The following is a 20,591-nucleotide window of genomic DNA, read 5'->3' as shown; positions in this document are numbered from 1 at the left end:
AAGAACTCGGTAAATCTTCTTGTTTCTGGTTGCTTCAGCATTTTGATACGCAGGGAGTAATTCAATACCATTTTGCAAATTTATTTATATTAGGTACAGCAGAACACAACGCACATATATAATCACACGTATAGAACACAAAAGAATGGATACCAGCCAGCGATCGTTGTTTCTCACCGCTTGTCGCGGTGCATCGGCGACTTGCAGGACGGTGAATAGTAAGTAAGCGTGCGACGGTGCCCTGTCCTCGCCGCCGGCAAGGGGCCCGGCGCTCGCGGCGACGGCGCTCCCCTCGCCGCCTCCGCCAATCTCCAACCGTTTCGCCTGCTTAGCTTCTCCTCCTTCCTCTTCTCCTTCTCCCTCTTCTCCTAGTCTCGTTTTTCCTGCCTCGCCTCTTTCTTTGCCTGCAGGGTTTGCATCTTCGACAAGCCTTCGGGTTTACGAGTGATGTCAGGTCGGGCGGCACAAAAGCTTTCTTCGCAAAAGACGTTTGACTCTAGCACCTCATCAAGCATCCAAGGTAATGGAAAACAGCGATCGTTTGTTCTCGTCGGATGAATGCTTAGCTCAAGATGCATCTCCCCTATTCTCAATGAACGATGGTTTTGAGGCCTTTGCACTCGACCAGGAGGCTGTCAGTTTCGCTCCTGCTTCGCCAGGTGAACTGCAAGAGCCTACTAAATTCCTGGTGGAGGAGCTGATCTCTGATGAGAAAGTGAATGAGGACGATGCATGCCCCTCTGCGATCGTCCAAAATTTCTGGTCGGACGTGGGCTTTCCGTCTGCAGCATCACGCTGGTGGGAGAGTGATGCTTCTCGGATGGAAACTGCGAGGTCAACGACCAAAACACTAGAACAGAATGTCACCGACGATCCTGTCTCTAGACCTCTGGAAAAACCGGTGAATCGACGAAAGGGATGGGCTGTCCGGCCGTGGAAAGGGCCACTGCCTCGTCCCCGGCGATCGCCGCCGGTGATTCTTGCTGACTTTTTGCCGCATGTAATTACAGTTGTGGGATCGAGTATCTCGCCAGATTTTCCTGAAACCGCTCGGTCGCGGGGATTGCGCGTGGATTCTGAACATCGCTCTGTCATTCCTCACCTGGGCCCGGTTGGTCAGCGAAAATTCGGTAGGTCGAAGGAAAGTCTTCGGCCAAATCGGTGGGACAACAAAAACAATTGTGTCTTTCCCAATTTATCCAACTCCCTCATACACCCAGCCGCCGCAACCAAACCTTCATATGCAGCCATGGCGGCGCGCCATCCAGACAATCTGGATGCCCGTCAAGCTGATCGCGAGGTCCCTGGCCAGCATCAGTCGCAGCGCCCGTTCACCGCGAATCACAATGCTGCTCCACCGAACCGCTTTCCACAGCGTCCGCAGCACCGGCCGCATCAGCTCTTCAACTGACCTCATCAGCATCCTCCGTTCCCTCGGCGGCCGGTCGGTGCTGCTGGGCAAGGATCGAATCAACAATTCCCTTTGAACAAAGGGGGGCCTCGTGGTAGAGACCGAGATCAGCCACGGCCAGGATCGATCAAGGCTGAGACGCAGTCTCAACTGAACCATCGCCCACACCAGGGCGCAGGGCATCAGCAGCCACATCAGAATCCGGTCATAGCAGTGCCTGCAAAAGCGAAGAAGCCTCGACCACCTCACTGTCACCGCTGCAAGGTTTCGGGTCACACAATGCTTGAATGCAAGGCGGACCTTGACTATTTCGTGTGTAACAAGAAAAATTCACATCGAGCAGAGAGGTGCCCAGTTCTCAAGCTACCCAAGCCGACAGGAAATCTTTTTGGTTTTGGGAAGACCGAGACTGGTTTTCTCCAAATCCCTGATTTTGATTTCAAGTTTGACACACCATCACCTGTCCCAACAGCTCTTGTCTCCATTGGGGGTGGCCATCTATCGGCGGACAACGTACAGGGAGAACTTGCACGCCTTGTCCGCGCTGATTGGAAATGGGAGGCCATTCCACATGAGCAGAATTCCTACCTAGTGACATTCCCTTCCGCTGAAGAGCTTAAAAGAATGGATGACGTCGAGTTCCGCTTGAAAAATCATGGAGTGTCACTGTCTATTTCAGATTGGAAATCATCGACGGATGTTACCCCAGCATACCAATTGGATGAAGTGTGGGTTCATATCACTGGTGTCCCTCACAAATGGCGTCATTATTTGGCGTTCTGGGCACTAGGGTGTGTAGTTGGTGTAACACAAGAAGTAGACATGCTCACCTTCCGCCAAAAGGGAATTATTCGAGTAAGGGTAGCTTTGTTGAGCAGAGCCGACCTTCCAATTACCACAGACCTTCTTTTTGGTACAATGGGTTATCCGGTGACCTTTGCCCTTGAGGAGGAGGGTTTCGAACCTGCGATACCTTTGCATGATGACCCAATGGACCATGATGATGACGGAGTGGGGGACAAGGATGACACAAATAATGGAGGGGATGACCAGATTGCTAAATGTCCGAAGAAATCGGAGGCGTCTTCCTCCTCGCAGGGACAGCAACCTATATCCGATGTTTCCTCAATGCAACTGGCTTTAACTCCTTTTGGATCATGTAGGCCACCACCAAGCAAGCTTAGTGTTGTCGACAGAAAAAGTGATAGTATAAACTTTGGTACAGCTGGTTCAGTGGCACGTCCAGAGGCTATCCAAGCAAATCCAACAGCAGCAGTGCATGGAGCGGTTGGAGTGGATGTTAAGCCACTTACGGGTGATTCGGCGAGGGCAGCAAGGCCTGCCCTTTCGCGGGATCAGGTGGTGCGTCGTGATAAGTCGCCGGTCTTGGAGGCAATGATGGATAGAGTGGCAAATGTGAAACAACAGCCGGTGCAGTCCGCTGTCTTAATAGCAGCTTCGGCAACAACAAGAGGTGCCAAGCAGAGGGTTCACACAGCGGCTGCAGATGTGGACCAGCAGTCGGCTCAGCCTGCTGCCTTGGTGGCTGCCTCGGTGGCAATAGAAAGCATCAAGCAACCGGTACAAGCAGCGACAACAACAGTTCGTGTTGCACGACACCAACCGTCGACCGAGCAGTTGGGGGCGGTAGCAGCAGGGAACATACAGATGCTGAGCCGAGCGGCTGCATCACCACCAGAAGGAGCGCAACATGTCCAGGGAGCTATCTCGGCTGACTCAAAGCGTGACCAGCAGCCAGAGCGACGCTGGAGCCGTCGATCCAACAAGGAGATGGCTCTCGGTGTCGCCTCGGCCGATGTCGACTCCCTGACGAAAGCCATATCAAGAAAGGCTGAAAAAAATTTGGAAATCCCAGCCACTGCACAAGGTACCTCTAAATCCCCCTCAATTTCATCTACTACTAATTTGTGTTCGATGTTTAATCAAGTGGGGATTTCTTTGGGTACTACTGCTACTGCTTTTGATCTTTCTGTTAATAATTTGAGACACATGCATATTGATCGCTCTAAAGTATATCCTAAGAAACATAATTCTACCTTGTCAAAGGAAGATTTTTCACATGATGAGATGGATCCTTTTTTGACCAGTGATAACGAGGGTGATGATTATGACAACGGCCTACTCACTCACTTAGTCAAGGACATTTCTGAGGTCGATTTGGATGAAGTAGACCAAAGCACAGAATTATGTGACTTGTTTGTTTCTTCTCGAAAATCCAAACCGTTAAATAAAAAGAAAGGGCGCAAAGCCAAATCCGTTAAATCCAAAAAATCCAACAAAGTTTCCTAATGAAAGGCATATTCTAGAATAGCAGAGGTCTTTCGGACTTGGCTAAACATCGGTATGTGGCTGATTGCATTAGGGAACACAAATTGGATTTTGTTGCGATTTCTGAAACTAGAAAAAAGGAAATATCTAAGACAAACCTAGATCGACTAGCGGGAGGTGCAGATTTTATCTGGCATTGTCTCCCTCCTCGTGGTCAGTCTGGTGGTATTTTGCTGGGGATAAACGCATTGAAGTTGGACTTATCTCTTATTGTGGAAGGAGATTTCTATCTCAAATTCCATTTAACTAATAAGGAAGACAACTTTCAATGGATTCTTATGGCAGTTTATGGGCCAGCACAAGATGACTTTAAGACGAGTTTTCTTGCTGAACTGGTTCATACATGTCAACAGAATCACCTACCAACTTTGTTGGGTGGTGATTTCAATATCCTCAGGAGGAGTACAGAAAAAAGCAATGACCGATATAGTAGCCGATGGCCTTTTCTTTTCAATGCTGTCATCGATAGTTTTGACTTAAGAGTTGACCTAACAGGCAGACAATTTACTTGGGCGAACTCCCTTTCAAGTCCTACTTTTGAGAAGTTGGATAGGGTACTCATGTCTACGGAATGGGAGTCCAAGTACCCTCTTGTGTCGGTTCATGCTTTGGATAGAGGTCTATCAGATCATACCCCTCTCCTACTTGACACTGGTGTACAGGCATTTACGGGGAATACAAAGTAGTTCAAGCTTGAACTGGGATGGTTCCTTCGTGATGACTTCCATGATAGAGTGGTTGACATTTGGAATAAGCCGGTAAAAGGGAATAATGCAGTCCAACGTTGGAATAATAAGATGAGTGCTTTACGATGTCATCTTAGAGGATGGGCAGCACACATCAGTGGCCATTATCGTAAAGAAAAAGTGAGCTTACAACATTCAATCGATTATCTTGACATCACCGCTGAAGGTCGTGCTCTAATTGATCTGGAAAGATAGTGTCTTGCTCGGTCCAGAGATCGATTAGCACAACTTCTTCGGGAGGAAGAAATAAAATGGTATCAAAGGGCTAAAACTACCGATATTCTTCTTGGTGATAATAATACAAAATATTATCACTTTATTGCTAATGGCAAACATAGGAAGAAACGGATTATTAGTCTAGATCAGGACGATGGAAAGATCGAGGGGAATGAAGCTTTAAAAATCTAGATCACAGAATTTTACAAGAAACTTTTTGGTCCTCCAGAAGTGAACTCCCTTTCTTTTGATGAATCTAGAATTGATGACATCCCCCAAGTAACTGAGGCTAAAAACGATTTCGTCACTGCGCCTTTCTCTGAGGAGGAGGTAAGGGCAGTGGTGTTCGGTATGGAGTCCAATAAGGCGCCGAGTCCAGATGGCTTTCCGGCTGAGTTTTATCAAAAGTTTTGGGAAGTCATTAAATATGATTTATTGAATTTTTTTCAATGAATTTTATACTGGTGATCTCCCCTTGTTTAGCCTCAACTTTGGGGTAATCACCTTGATACCCAAAGTAAAGGAGGCTAATCGCATTCAGCAATACAGACCGATTTGCCTTCTAAATGTCAGCTTTAAAATTTTCACTAAGAATGCCACTAACAGAATTAATTCAGTGGTTGACCGAATAGTGAGACCATCTCAGACAGCTTTTATGCGAGGTCGCAACATTTTGGATGGGTTGGTTGTCCTTCATGAGACGATTCACGAATTGCATCGCAAGAAGCACAGTGGGATCATTCTCAAGATTGATTTTGAAAAAGCCTATGACAAAGTCAAATGGCCTTTCTTACTACAAACCCTCCGAATGAAAGGTTTCTCACCGAAATGGATCTCTTGGATTGAGTCCATCATTTCGGGTGGAAGTGTAGCCATCAAAGTGAATGACGATGTTGGACGTTTCTTTCAAACAAAGAAAGATCTTCGACAGGGAGATCCTCTCTCTCCCATTCTTTTTAACCTTATAGCTGACATGCTCGCCATTATGATACAGAGAGCACAATTAGCTGGTCAGATTGATGGAATAGTGCCACATCTCATAGATGGTGGTTTGTCAATTCTGCAATATGCCGATGATACTATTCTATTCGGGAATATGATTTAGAAAAGGCACGCAATTTGAAATCATTCCTCAACGCTTTCGAACAACTGTCGGGCCTCAAAATCAATTTCCATAAAAGTGAAATTTATTGTCTTGGCGAGGCAAAAGTTTGTCAAGATCAATACACTGACCTTTTTGGATGTGCCACTGGTAACTTTCCTTTTCGTTACCTAGGAATCCCTATACATTATAGGAAACTCCGTAACGCAGATTGGAAGGAGGTGCTAGAACATTTTGAGAAACGACTAGCAAGTTGGAAAGGCAAACTTCTTTCTCTTGGGGGGAGACTGACGCTCATCAATTCGGTTCTCACAAGTTTGCCGATGCATATGATGTCCTTCTTTGCTATACCTAAAGGCGTAATCAAGAAATTGGATTACTTTAGATCTACGTTTTATTGGCAAGGAGATGGACATAAAAGAAAGTATCGGCTAGCAAAATGGGACATTTTGTGCCGACCAAAAGATCAAGGGAGTTTAGGGATACAAGACTTGGAACTTAAAAATATACCCCTTCTGAGCAAGTGGCTTTTTAAGTTACTATCAACTGATGTAATGTGGCAACGGATACTGCGTAATAAATACCTCGGTTCACAATCTATCACAAGTCCAGTGGAAACCTGGGGATTCGCACTTTTAGGCTAGCCTTATGAGAGTCAAACCCGATTTTTTAAAGTTTGGCTCTTTCTTTATTAAGGATGGTTCTCAAGTTCGGTTTTGGGAAGATAAATGGTTGGGTAATGCAGCTTTACGAGAACAATATCCTTGTCTTTATAACGTTGTAAGACACAAACAAGCGACAATATCATATTTTCTCCAAACAACCCCATTAAATTTCACTTGGCGTAGGGATATTATTGGCTCCGAATTAGTGGCGTGGAATCATCTATTCCCACGCATCGCTAATATAGTTTTGTCACATGAGCAAGATGAGTTTAAATGGAATCTAACACCAGATGGAAGATTCTCGGTTAAATCTCATTATCTTGCTTTGGCTCATACGGGAGCTCCCAATATTAACAAAACTATTTAGAAGTTAAAAATGCCTCTTAAAGTAAAGATCTTTTTGTGGTATCTACGTCGAGGAGTTGTGTTAACAAAAGATAACCTGGCTAAGCGGAAATGGAAAGGGAGTAAGATATGTTGTTTTTGCCACAAAGAAGAAACGATAAAACACTTATTTTTTGAATGTCAGCTAGCACGGTCAGTTTGGTCTCTAATCCAGATTGCTTCAAACATTTGTTCGCCTAGGAACGTGTCACATATTTTGGGCAATGGGTTTTACGACATACTAAAGAGTTTAGACCTCTAGTCTTACTAGGGGCGGCAACAACTTGCTAGGCAATTTGGCTCTCAATGAATGATGTGGTTTTCGATAGGAAAACTATTTCTTCTCCTTTACAGGTTATTTTCTTGATTACACATTAGCTCCGATCATGGGTTATTCTCTAGAAACCCAATTTGCAGGACTTTGTCACTTCGGCTTGTCTACATTTAGAGCAAGTGGTCAAGGAGTTTTTTACGCCGGCATATGGGTGGCGACCTAGTCTTTGGGTTGTAGGGCCTTGATCTTGCACGCTGTTTTTTTTTTCTCTTATTTTGAGTGTGTTGGAGTTTGTTGGCTGTGTGCACTGTCGTGGTGCAGAGGCCGGGAGTATTGACTGAGATCAATAAAGCTTCCATTATCTAGAAAACACAAAAGAATGGTTTTCTGAATGCATTTACCATCATGTTGAATTAATCAATTTGACAACAATGTAATCTAAAACTAGCAATACCAATCTCGGGAACAGCTACAACTGAGATGAATCTGAACAATACTTCCTACATATGAGTACATCCTTGGGCAACCAAGAGGCCATGCAACTAGAAAAATGTTGACAAATGGCGTCGTAGGTCATTTGACAGCACCTCGGATGATTACCAGTAGCCGGTTAATTTTGATACCCTGAGATTGCATAGAAGAGGTAAGAATTATTTAGGTAGGTTCTCACAAAGCCATTGAACAAGATAAATAAATGATCTCGGCAAATCGACAACAATAAGGTAATCTGAACTTGTGCATGATTTCTTCATTATTGCCTAGATTTGTTACAAAATTCATGTATAGCTACGATGATTAAAAAACTATGCCAAGAGGATGAAAAACACTAGCAGGACTCAGATACAACTCAATTGGATAATTGATCTGGCCAAAAGATCATTACTGATCTGCAGTACATATGACACATTTAAATGCCTAAAATAACGGTGTCAATTTAATCATGTATGCAATGCTGAAGCATGAATACCTGGTCATTCTTTACAAGGGTGTTTGATACTAAAGAAAAAAATAGGCTCAGCAAAAGAAATGGACTCATTACTATGTATGATTCAGGTACATATAAGTAAATGTAGGTGAAGTGAAACTAATTCTTACAAAGACTAGCACAACAATATTCATGCATAAGGGAGAAATTGGACATAGCCTCGGGTATATGAATTTACTAAGATAACCTTATATTCAACAATACAATAATCATTTGACAAGGGCTCCACAAATTTTCAAAAAACAAAAGCCGGTTGATAGGGAAATTTTATACATAAATGTTAATCTAACTACCTCTGTTCTGAACATGATACGGGAAGAGCTAAAAAGGTTGTATAAAGAGATGTATCTTACTGTTAGAATAGCATTGCTCAATCAGCATTTGTCAACGAGTGAAATAACAAAATTTAGGTATCAGCTAATGTTCAATCAGCAATTATGCAAAATCATAACCAAAACATAGTACTGACATGGAGAGTAGTCATACTAGGTACATTGCATAGAAGATGTGTATTAACTAGGTAGATTCTCACAAAGCAGTTGAGCAAGATATAATCTATGGAAGTCGAAAGCAATTTTCTCTTCATGATTGTCTAGGTTTGATACAAAATTCATATTAGCTACATTGATTAAATAACTACGCCAAGAGGATGAAAAACACTACTAGGACATTACTAATTGTACAGCACAGTTGGATAATTGACCATGCCAAGATCATAGTATTACTAATTAGATACTATGTGGTAGTAGTAGGTCAGTAGTTGAACTAAATGCTTTATTATTATGTTGTTTGCAGTACATGACACATTTAAATGCATATAATAGGGGTGTCAATTTAATCATATACGCAATACTGAAGCATGGATAGAGTCATTCTTTACAAGGGTTGTTTTTTTAGCAGCAAAAACAGTGTAGTAAAGTGAAGGTGGCTAGGCAAGTGCACATGATACAGGGGATAAGATAAGAGTCTGATACCGAGTAAAGAAAAAGAATGTTCAGCAAAAGAAAAGGAATTGATACTAACCATGAACCAGGTATATTTCCGTCATTGTAAGATCACTGTAGCACTCAAAAATAACATGCCACTATTTGCTACCAGCCATGGTGTTAAAACCTCTGCTTGGACCTTTAGCTGTACTCTGCTTCCTTATTTTCCATGGGATTGGGAAAATAGCTTAGCTAGCGAAGTAGAGCTTGAAGCCAACCATAAGAGGTAAATGATCTGTAGATTTGAAAAAAAAATCAAAATCAAATGGAAAAAATATGCATCGATAGATACTTTGTTATGGTATTTAGAGAGTACTATATAGTGACAAACACTTAGTTCTGGTATGTATTTATAGCTGTTACCTATGCCATAAGCTAGAACTAAAGTAGTGTAGGTCAAATTAACTCTTGCGAAGACTAAACTGATAGTATTCATGCATAAGGGTGAAATTGGACATAGCGCTAGGAAATGAATATACAAAGGCAACCTTTATAACATATGTGCAGCGATGAAGAATGCATGGGACAAAAGTGATGCTAGCTAGCTTACTCCTGTGGCGACCGAGGAGCTCCATGGTATGAAGCAGCCGTGAAGCGTGGTGGTCGAATGCGTCCACGGCGCGTGGACACTCCTCATCGAGTGTCACATGCAACGGCGTCCCAACCCCCACCCTCAGGTCCTGGGGGGCTGGGGATCGAGCATGCTTCCGCCGCCACGACGGCTGGAGAAGAAAATAGCGGGTCTTGACTGGATCTGGCGGCCCTCTCCCTCTTGCCGCCTCCACTACGTCGCATTGGGGCTGGATCCGGTGGCACCGAGCACAAGGGCGCCGGATCTGTCCGTCTCGAGCTCAAGGGCACCGGATCTGGCCGTCACAAGCTTGCGCTGGCCTGGTCAAGGGAGAGAAGAGTGAGGTGGATGACGACAGGGTAGTGGCACTTGCCCGGCGAGAGGGAGGGGAAGGGGTGTGAGGAACAGAAGGATTGGATGAGAGGGAGGTGGAGGCGGTGCGCCGGTGCCTCGCTGGAGAAGGTGAAGGGGAAGGGGAAGAGAGGCTGTGAGGGGTGGGGAATTTAACTATTTGCCACTTTTAGGTTGGACAATTATCCAAATGCCCCTTTTAGGTTTACACATAATTTGTTGCCACTTTTACGAGATGCCTTCTTAACTATTTGCCACTTTTGCCCACGTGGCATGCCAACATGGCAACGGAGGGTAGAAACCGGTGTGGGACCCACTAGTCAGCCTCTCCTCTCTCTCCTTCCTCGCTCCCTTCGGTCCGATGTGGCAGCGGACGAGGCAGAGCGGCGGTGCCGGCGGAGGTCGAAGCAGAGCGGCGGCGGACAGGCTCCTCGCGGAGGCGAGCAGCGGCGGCGGCGGAAGAGGAGGTGTAGCGACGGTGGACGGGCTTCTCGCGGAAACGGAGAAGGTGGAACGGCGGCGTCGGTGGAGAAGGAGTAGTAGCAGCGTCACTGGTGGAGGAGAAGGCATAGCGGCGGCGGACGGGCTCCTCGCGACGGCCTAGGAGGCGTAGCGGCGGCGCCGACGGAGGAGCGCCGCCGGAGGTGGAGGCGTGGCGGCGGCGCCGACGGAGGAGGAGGCGTGGCGGCGGTTAAATTTCCCCCACCACAGTGCTCGCCAACCATGCCCTCCACGACATTCTCTGCCGCCTCCCTCCGCCCGACCTCATTTGCGCCGCCCTCGTCTGCAACCGCAGACGCTGTGTGCTGCTGCCTCCTCCTCCGCTCGCCCCCACTGCCCGTCCACGCCGCCGTCACACGCTCCCACCTCGTTGTCGTCTTCGCTCCCATGACGACCGGCGCATCTCGCCGGGGGCTCATCCTAGCCGGCGACTGCGAGGAGCCCGTCCGCCGCCGCTCTGCCTCGTTCTCCGCCGGACCGGAGGGAGAGAAAGAAGGAGAGAAAGGAGAGGCTGACAAGTGGGACCCACACCGGTTTCTACCTTCCGTTGCCATGTTGGCATGCCACGTGGGCAAAAGTGGCAAATAGTTAAGAAGGCATCTCGTAAAAGTGGCAAAAAATTATGTCCAAACCTAAAAGGGGCATTTGGATAATTGTCCAACCTAAAAGTGGCAAATAGTTAAATTCCCCGTGAGGGGTGGCAGGGAAGGGGACTGCCGGACTGGACTAGAGATTGAGATGGAGGGTTGAATATACTAGACGCGGTTCGCGCAGCGTGACGCCGCGCGATTAGAAATGTCAATGAAAGATTATGCTATTTTTTTATATTTATTTATCGTACATACTTTCTCCGTCCTTAAAAAAAGGCAAACCCTGAGTTTCCATGTCCAACTTTGACTGTCTATCTTATATGAAAATTTTTTATAATTCGTATTTTCATTGTTGTTAGATGAGAAAACATGATTAATATTTTATGCGTGACTTGTCTTTTTAATTTTTTTCATAATTTTTTTAAATAAGACGGACGGTCAAACGTTGGGCACAGAAATTAGGGTTTGTCTTTTTTTTTTTTTTTGGGTGACGGAGGGAGTATGCAATAGTTTGTTACTTCGTAGACTGAGACCAATACACCGTAATTTTTTTCTCCAAATATGGATGTGTATGTGTATTAATTTCCATCCATAATTTAAAACTAATCCACAGAACCATCTACATACACAGGAAGAAATTAATCGATAGTTGAATCACCATGAAGCTCTACGCGTGTGAGAATATGTATAGCTCAGAACAGAACAGATACACATGCATACATATCGACCGATTCTTTTAGGAATCCTAAGCTTAACCATATTATTATGAGAATAAGCATTCAAATAATTCAGACACTATCACCTTCTCTGCTACAACCACTTATCTTTTCATTTGATGAGCTCTGCCGTATTATTTTAAATCTTTCTTAAAAGGACATGTAGTCTAGTGGTTGCAGTGACCTAAGTAGCACCCCAAGGTCCTGAGTTCAAATCTTTACAGAAGCGAAGTGCTGATTAAGTTATTTGAAGACTAAGTTCCTAGTTTGATAGGCTAAGATTCTAATATAAAATGCTGCATATATCCAGTTGGATGTAGAGGCCGAGTAAAATATACCGTTCTCTAAAAAAAAGTATTATTTTAGTTCAAATGACGGAGAAAAGTTTTGCAGGGTTCTCTGTTTTCTTTAATAATGGTTTGCAGCGTTTCTTTTTGGAGCGCTAATCTTCGTTCGTTCGTTCCTTCGTTGGAATCTTCCATTATTAAATAGGCTACTTGATCTTCTCTAGCTCGTACTCCATTAGGAAATACTCACTTGTCTCTATCCAGCCGAAATTAAACTGAATCAAAGCTAGTCAAACAAGTATATAGAACCGTGCAAACATTTGGCTAAGATACTTAAAGAAAGTTCTCCGAGAGGTTGCCACCAAAAAAACAAGAATACATGGCATGCTAAATCAATGGTCACTATCTCTACACAGAAAAGAAAGAGAGGAGATACTGCCGATGATATGGAAAGCTAGGTAGAAAATGCGGCATCGATGCTTGATCAGGGAGGGGGCGTACCTACGCGCCTTGCAAAGTTGGAATTCGGCGGTGTTGGCGGCATGGGAAGGCATCAGGGACTAAATGGAGGGTGGAATCCTCATCGTCGAGTACGTGTTTGGAGTGGGCGGGCTTGGCGCACCACCAATACTGCAAGCTTCGATCCCGATTGTGCGACCACATGCATGTGGAGCTTAGGTTCTATACTGCTGTGCCAGCGCCACACCTTTCTCCCAAGAGAGGACCCATGATCAGCCGTCACCGACCCGTCATCATGGAGGCCAAAGACGCGGCGGACGTCGACATCGATGCCGACGACTGCCACACATGCACCGATCGAGCGCCTCCGGTGCTACAACCGCGAGCTCATCGCCCGCGGCCATGACACCCATGCGTCGCGTCGTACTCCCGGCTCGCCAATGTCAACCTCCGCACCAACACGCTACCGTCCTCCTTGAGTTATCGACTTGTAGCAGCTCGCCACTACTCATCCTGCTATTCTACGTGTCGACGCTGCCAGTCTCAGACACGACACAGAATACACACCACAAAGCAAGAACTATGACGTCCATAGAAGAAGCTAGATCCAAAGCACATATAGCTAAATAACTACAGACTAAAGAAAGAATGGAAGTTTGATTTAAAGGAGGGACGATAAAACAACAAGAGAGTCTGGCCTAAATAGAGAAAGATAATGGAATTAAAGCGAGATAGAAATATAAGCACTAGGGTGTGTTCGGCAGCTAGGTTGCCAACACTAACTTTGCGCACGAAAAACGGAGCGGTCCATTAGCGCGTGATTAATTAAGTATTTGCTATTTTTTTTCAAAAATAGAATAATTTGATTTTTTTAAGCAACTTTCGTATAAAAACTTTTTGCAAAAAATACACCACCATTTAGTAGTTTGAAAAGCGTGCGCGTGAAAAAAGAGGGAGGGGTTAGGAAAATAGGGGGCCGAACACACCCAACCCAGAAGAAAAATACTAAGTATGAGAAACAGAAATATCGAGGGCAGCAACAAAACACATTGGTATATATTCAGTAACACCGTGTTTAGTTCCAAAGTTATTCTTCAAACTTCTAACTTTCCATTACATCACAACTTTCCTACACACAAACTTCCAACTTATTCGTCTAGTGGTGAAGCTAGAGCAAAATGGAGGGGGTTTGAGATTTTGCCACAAGTATATCAATATATATAACTTCAAGCTACATTTTCGATAGAACCATTGATTAATATTTTTTTACATCAACAGTAGAGACAGACATGCATCAATAAAATAAAAAAAGTGACAAACATTGTTTTTCAAAATTAAGAAATCCACTAATAACATTAATAATTGAGAATTGGTTACTAACCCATGAGCAAAAGATGATCTGCATATGCAAACATAAGCAAACACCGTTCTATTTCATTATCTCAAAATCCTCGACGATGATTTGATAACCTAAAACAAGTTAACATCAAAATCAGTTCTCATTTTTCAAATAAAAAGTAGAATCCAGCGCACTTAGATACAATCATTACCTATCATCATCAAATCTGCGTCCTTGCATTTTCATGAAGCGACGAACAACAGCCTCATTGGTGACTTTCTTCATTTCTTCTTTCTCCACATAACAAATAAGGCTATCACTTAAGTACTCATCACCAATTTTATTGCGCAAATATGTTTTCACATTCTTCATAGCTGAAAAGCACCTCTCAACTGTGGCAGTAGCGACGGGCAATACAAGTACAAGTTTTAAAAGTTGATAAACCAATGGATAACAAAGATGTTTTCTTGTCTCCTCCATTATTTGAGAAAGTTCGGCAATAGTTTGTATGTTGGAGAATCTACCATCATCCCTCACATCAGCGATGTAGAGACCAAGTTGGTGGCTAAGGTCCCTCAAATTTCCAGAATTAAAATCACTAGGATACAATTTTGCTAAACTCATCAAATTCTCTAGATTGAAATCATGAAATGAGTCTCTTGGACTAAAAGCCGATGAGCAAATAAGCAATTGAAAGCTTGTCTCACTGAAGTGATTGTCAAGCTCTTCAAGTATCCAATCAATAACATCATTAAAACAATCCACTTGATAGTAATGCTTGTTTGTAATTCCAGATTTGTGCCTATGCTTCTTGGGATCAATATATGTATCTTCCATTTCCAATTTGACAATATCATACTTGTCACAAAAGTCAGAGACTTCATCTAGAACTTTCTCCTACTTTTCTCTTCTAAGCTCATCCAAATTGAGCCTAGTTGACTTTACACATTTCATAGCATTCACTATGTCTTGATCCTTCCGTTGCAATGCTAGTGACAAGCTGTTTGTGATTGTTAATATAGTCAACATGAGGTGCAAATAGAAGACAAAATCAAAAGATTGGAAGTACTCCAAAAGATTCGATGCTTGATCTCTAATTTTCTAATCATTTTTGTCATTTTCCACAATTTCTAGCAGTTTGACTATTGTAGCAAACATGCCAACCAAACTTTTGAGAGTTTTATAGTGGGAACTCCATCGAGTATCCCCAGGTCTCTGAAGACATTGCTCTTGATTCAACCCGGTTCCAATTTAAAGTTGCCCACAACCCAATGCCTTACTTATTTCTTTAACATTAATATCTCTAATCAAATCCCTTCTCTTAGATGATCCACCCACCACATTCAGTAAGATGGAAATCTTAGTAAAAAAATCACTAACGCCTTTATGTTTTCTCACAATAGCCACAGGAACCAATTGGAGTTGGTGATCAAAACAGTGAACATAATAAGCTGAACTATTTTCCCTCATGATCAATGATTGCAAACCATTGAACTCACTTCGCATATTGCTAGCACCGTCATATCCTTGCCCTCTAACTTGCTTTAGAGTTAGCTTCAGTTTTGCAAATAGAGCATCAATAGAAGACTTGAGATAGGCAGAAGTTGTTTCAGTCACATGGACAAGACCAACAAATCTCTCTCACACAATTCCATATTTATCAGCATATCTCAAGACCACTGCCATTTGTTCTTTGCAAGAAACATCTCTTGATTCATCAACTAGCAAGCAAAAAACATCATGCCCAATTTCTTCTAGAATAGCATGTAGCACTTCCTTTGCAAAACATTTCACAATATCCCTCTGTATTTCAGGAGCAACCAAAAGACTGTTATCTGATTTTTTTTTGTACCTATTGCCTTTCTTAAGGATGGGTTTTGCTCCGCTGTGTAATCACGAAATTCCCTGAAGTTGCCTCTGTTGTTGGACTCCTTTGACTCATCGTAACCTAGGAAAGGCAATCCTAGCTTTACTAGCATCCTAGCAACATCAATGGATCCATTCAACCGAGTAAGATAGTCCCTCTTACAAGTTTCTCTCACACTATGAAAAGCTACATCAATGTGCTGTCTTTTTTGTAATAAATCATCACACTTCTTCATTGCTTGATAGTGTGAACCACCGACATCACCTACATGCAATTTCAACCTTTCTTTTCTATGAAAACCATTCCAACCATTTTTAACAAATGCTTCATATCCACCATCCTTCTTTTCTCTAAACAAGAAACAGAAAAAACAATATGCTCGATTTTTGGACTCACTGTATTCAAGCCAACTTCCAAACTCATCAAACCATTCCGGAACAAACCTTCTTGAACTTGTCATAGGAAAAGCAAATGTGCGAGGTTGACAAGGGCCATTCTCCAAGTATTTCCTTCTCACCCTCTCTCTGAGATTAGGATGGTACTCATCAATTTGTTTTCTTAATCCTGGATCATATGTAATCTCATCTTCCTAGTTTATATCATCCAAACATGAATTACATGCATTGTTAGCACTATTCGGCTCTGGCACTTTCCTTTTGTAAAATCGTTCCATCAATTAACCTATCATTAGATGATTCAGGAGGATGTAAATATATACTGATTTTATCATTCATTCAAGTACAGAAGTAGAATGAAAATTGATATGACTCACATCCAAATAGCACCTTCAACTCAATTCTCAAATTTTCCCCCAATCTGCAATTTTATTCCAATTATGAAGGATTCCAAATTGAACCCTACTGGCCTCCTAATTCTACAATGTAAAAAAAACAACCAATAAAAATTTTAGGCCTTTGTATCTAATAAATCAAATTGATTAAAAAAGAAATAGATGAAGCATGCTTTCTTACCTTGTCTCTACTAACGCACAATGTGGCTGATTGCAGAGCAGCGGCATGGAAGCCAAACAGACGCGAGGCGGAGTCGTCAAGAATGGCGGCGACGGGACGCGGCATACGAGAAGTCGAGAAGAGAAAAGATTGATCTGGATTCGACTCTCCTCATGGGCTTACAACGTTAATAATTGTTGTTTGGGCTGTGGGTGCACTATATTGGGCCGAGGGGGTGCATATAGGGCCGAGATATGGGGGTAATAACTAAAATTTTTTTTAGAGGGGTTTCATCTGCACCCACGGGCCTCTATTGGGCTTCGCCTCTGTTATCTGTCACATCATTCCAATTTCAATCAAACTTTTAATTTTAGTGTGAACTAAGCACAGCCTTAAGTCACGTAAAAAAAACCTACAGAGAGACACGTGAGTGTGCGTGGGAGCACGTGGAATACGCATGCAGCCTTGAGGCAGCGCATGCCAGCACAAGGCAAGCATATAGCTGTGCACGCTTGCTCACACGCTAGCTTGCTCACAAGTCACAACTGGGCACGCTTGCTCACAGCAGCGATCACAAAAAAAAAGGACGAACCAAAAACACAAACTACGAATCAGAAAACAACATGTGTAGATGGAACCGGCTGAGCAGAAAACAATACAAACAAACGAAAGAAATCACTGGCACGTACGCGGAGAGCGTCCATGAGGCATAATCACCGGATACGTCGCCTGAATTAAGAAACCAACCGGTCACCCAACAAAAATAAAATCTCAGAGATAATCAGCAGAACACGTGGCAAGCAGCAGAATGGTCAGAAAAAAAATTCAAAAAACTGGAAAAATCAGAACCTGATCGGTGACTACTAGGTAAGTATATCTTCCAGTTACCAGATCTGAGCCATTTGATTTGGATCCAATGGAGCTAAATATTACAGGTAGTTCTTTCACTATCTAGATTCATATTACAAACCCTTTTGTTTTACAACCATACTAAAAAAATGTTGTACATGATTAAATATTCAATTATACTCCATCACTAATAAAATGTTAAAAAATATATATTGTTTCAGTTTTCTGCAAAGTTAAAAATTCTCAAATTTGACGAAATTTACAGGAAGTGCACCAATATCTACAACATCAAATCAAATTAGTTTCATTAACATCATTGAAGGAAAAAAATGTTTCGATAGTTTATTTATTTGGCATTATAGATGTTAATTATTTTTTATAAAGTTAGTCAAAGTAGGGGGACTTTGAATTAGGATAAAACTGAAACACAATGGTGTGACAACGTCGACAAGGTAAGCGTCAAGTTCAGGTGACAAGTGGCTTGAGTCATTTGTTCGATTTTGCATTTTTTTCTACTCCCTCCGTTTCATAATGTAAGTCATTCTAGTATTTCCCATATTCATATTGATGCTAATGAATCTAGACTAGCATCAATATGAATATGAGAAATACTAGAATTACTTACATTGTGAAACGGAGGAAGTAGTATTTTATAACATTCTATATCCGATCATGACAATGGATTTTAATGCTTCTAGACCCGTGAACGAGATAACTAATGGAGTAACAATACTAGTTGGAACCGCCACAAGCATGGTTCGTAATAGGGGTAGTATCACCGAACGTCCTTGTTATGAATCACCGCTTAGTATACTGTTAGTAATGATTCTGTGGTGGTTTGTGCCTATAACCAACAATGATATTCTTTATATTACATTATTAAGTTTTCTAATAAGTAATCGTGCAATTAGGAATTAAATAATTAAATAAAATAAGCAACAATTAAAAAGGTTGATAACAAGGTACGATTAAGTGCAAGAACTTACAAATTGAATTGAATATTCCAGTATAACAACTTGGCTAGCTAGTTGCATCCTAGTCCAAAAAGTTACCACATAAGAAAGTTTGGCATGACTACCTCCGAAAAATATTTGAAAATATACTTTATTTTTAGCGTTTTTACAGTTATATACATGCTTTTGAAAAATTTGCAAAAATATATGCGTCGGGCTGTTTGGCGCAAAGTGAATGTGCGGGACCATTAGCACATACAATCCCGCATTGTGGACGAATCGTACCGCATCGTTCCCACGGCTTGGCCGTGCGGCACCGTGTGGTATCGCATCGCCATCTCAGGGAATTGTGCGGCGCCGCACAACCAGCCTGTGGTCTCGGTCCCACGTTTTTGCATCGCGCCAAACACTCAGTTCCGCGTTTTTGCTTTTCACCCCCACGATACGGATATATTTTCGTATTTCTTTTGAAATCATGTATATAATTAGAAAAAGTTAGAAATAATGTATATTTTCAAAAAAAAAAATCGACAACCTCCCGCCTAGCTGGTGTGGAACTCTCGGCTAGCTAGGTGGACGGCTGATGTATCAAAATTTAATGGGTGGCAACATTTTAGACTACAAATGCACTCACCTATGTACCAATATGTGTTGAATTTTCAGGTTTCAGCCAAGTTCTTGGATCACTGTCCCAATTACTCTAATTAATTAATGCTAAAAATTGTACACTGTATGGAAACCCAATAATAAATATTCATATGGTCTCAGGGGTGGATCTACAGTATAATGACCGGTGTCAGACGACACCGACGACTTTTGGCAAAACTTATAGCGAAACTATTTATCCATATATTATAACACTATGATCTAAGCATAATTAGCATACTATGACACCAATAGACACGTTATGACACCAACAAATCAATCTGGATCCGCCACAGTTGGTCTAATTAATTAATCCTAACTGATTTGTTGTTTGGGGAGTCTTATTTTTATTTTTTATGAAACAGTTTTTAAATTAACAGTTAGCATATATAAAGTTATACTTTGAAGCCTCGATTTTGGTTTTCAAAATTTAATGATTGTAAAATTTTCACGATTTTGGTTCTCAAAATTTAATGATTGTAAAATTTTCAAGGGAGGGAACCATGGACGGCTGGAACTGCGAATTTTGAGCTCAAGATTAAATAACTGGTGGGCCAACGACGTGTTGGTCAGTTAGGATTACCGGGTGTTACACGATATACAACACGGCAATCATAACGTGCCGTTACACCTTTCGCTATATTCCCGTTCCCGCCCCTGCTGAACCGTTCCCGCCTCCCACCAAATATTGTTCGCGCCAACGAAATCAGTTTTTTGGACGGATGGCGCCTGAAATTCCGTAGCTTGATGGCAGAACACTCCGTAATCCTTTTATAATTGCGTAGTGTCCTAGTGTGACAAATGAACGCCCGGTAACGTTTTCAGTTACCTGGTGTTCCTTTCATACCCTACGTAACTTACCCAGTGCTAACACTACTACAGAAAGCGTTTTTGCATACGGGCGGAATCGATCTTCACATGCGGTTGGCCGGCCCGCATGCGCGAAATGGTATGCAAAGATCACCATTTGCGCATGCGGCCATCGCAGCCGCATGCGAAGACACTTAAGATGGCCGCATGCGAAAATAGATCTTCGCATGCGGTCTATATAAGAAGCCGCATGCGAAGATATATTTTCCCATGCGGTCGACCTAAGAAGACCGCATGCGAAGATCTATTTTCGCATGCGGGCGTCTTAAGTAGACCGCATGCGAAATTCAATTTCCGAATAGCTAAAATAATATTTATTCTAGCATTTTGGTGATTCGTAATTAATATTAAATTATTGAGGGATTTATTATCGTATTTCGGAGTAGTAAGCAAATAAGATAAGACAAGTGCCGCAGTAACAAACATGTAATACATAACCATTAATTCAATCGTAATTTACATACAAATATATAATAGCAAGTGGCACAGTTTTTTCATCATGTTATTGCATATGTATAAGTAGTG

The 20,591-nt window shown here is 42.5% G+C and overlaps 1 long non-coding RNA gene and 1 pseudogene across 1 annotated transcript; one reads left to right on the top strand and one right to left on the bottom strand.

Moving 5' to 3' along the window:
* Nucleotides 1-1,249: 1,249 nt before the first annotated feature.
* On the top strand, nt 1,250-7,370 carry LOC136356155 (uncharacterized; annotated as a pseudogene).
* Nucleotides 7,371-7,527: 157 nt separating this feature from the next.
* On the bottom strand, nt 7,528-10,166 carry LOC136356400 (uncharacterized). Its single transcript, XR_010741185.1, has 3 exons — nt 9,669-10,166; nt 9,156-9,353; nt 7,528-7,771 (listed from the first exon to the last, which is right to left on the bottom strand). It is a non-coding gene; the product is annotated as an uncharacterized lncRNA (long non-coding RNA).
* Nucleotides 10,167-20,591: the final 10,425 nt, after the last annotated feature.

Source organism: Oryza sativa, chromosome 4, assembly GCF_034140825.1.
Source record: "Oryza sativa Japonica Group chromosome 4, ASM3414082v1".
Taxonomy (NCBI): domain Eukaryota; kingdom Viridiplantae; phylum Streptophyta; class Magnoliopsida; order Poales; family Poaceae; genus Oryza; species Oryza sativa.
The sequence above is the reverse complement of the archived record's forward strand: the minus strand, read 5'-3'. Positions and strand labels throughout refer to the sequence as shown.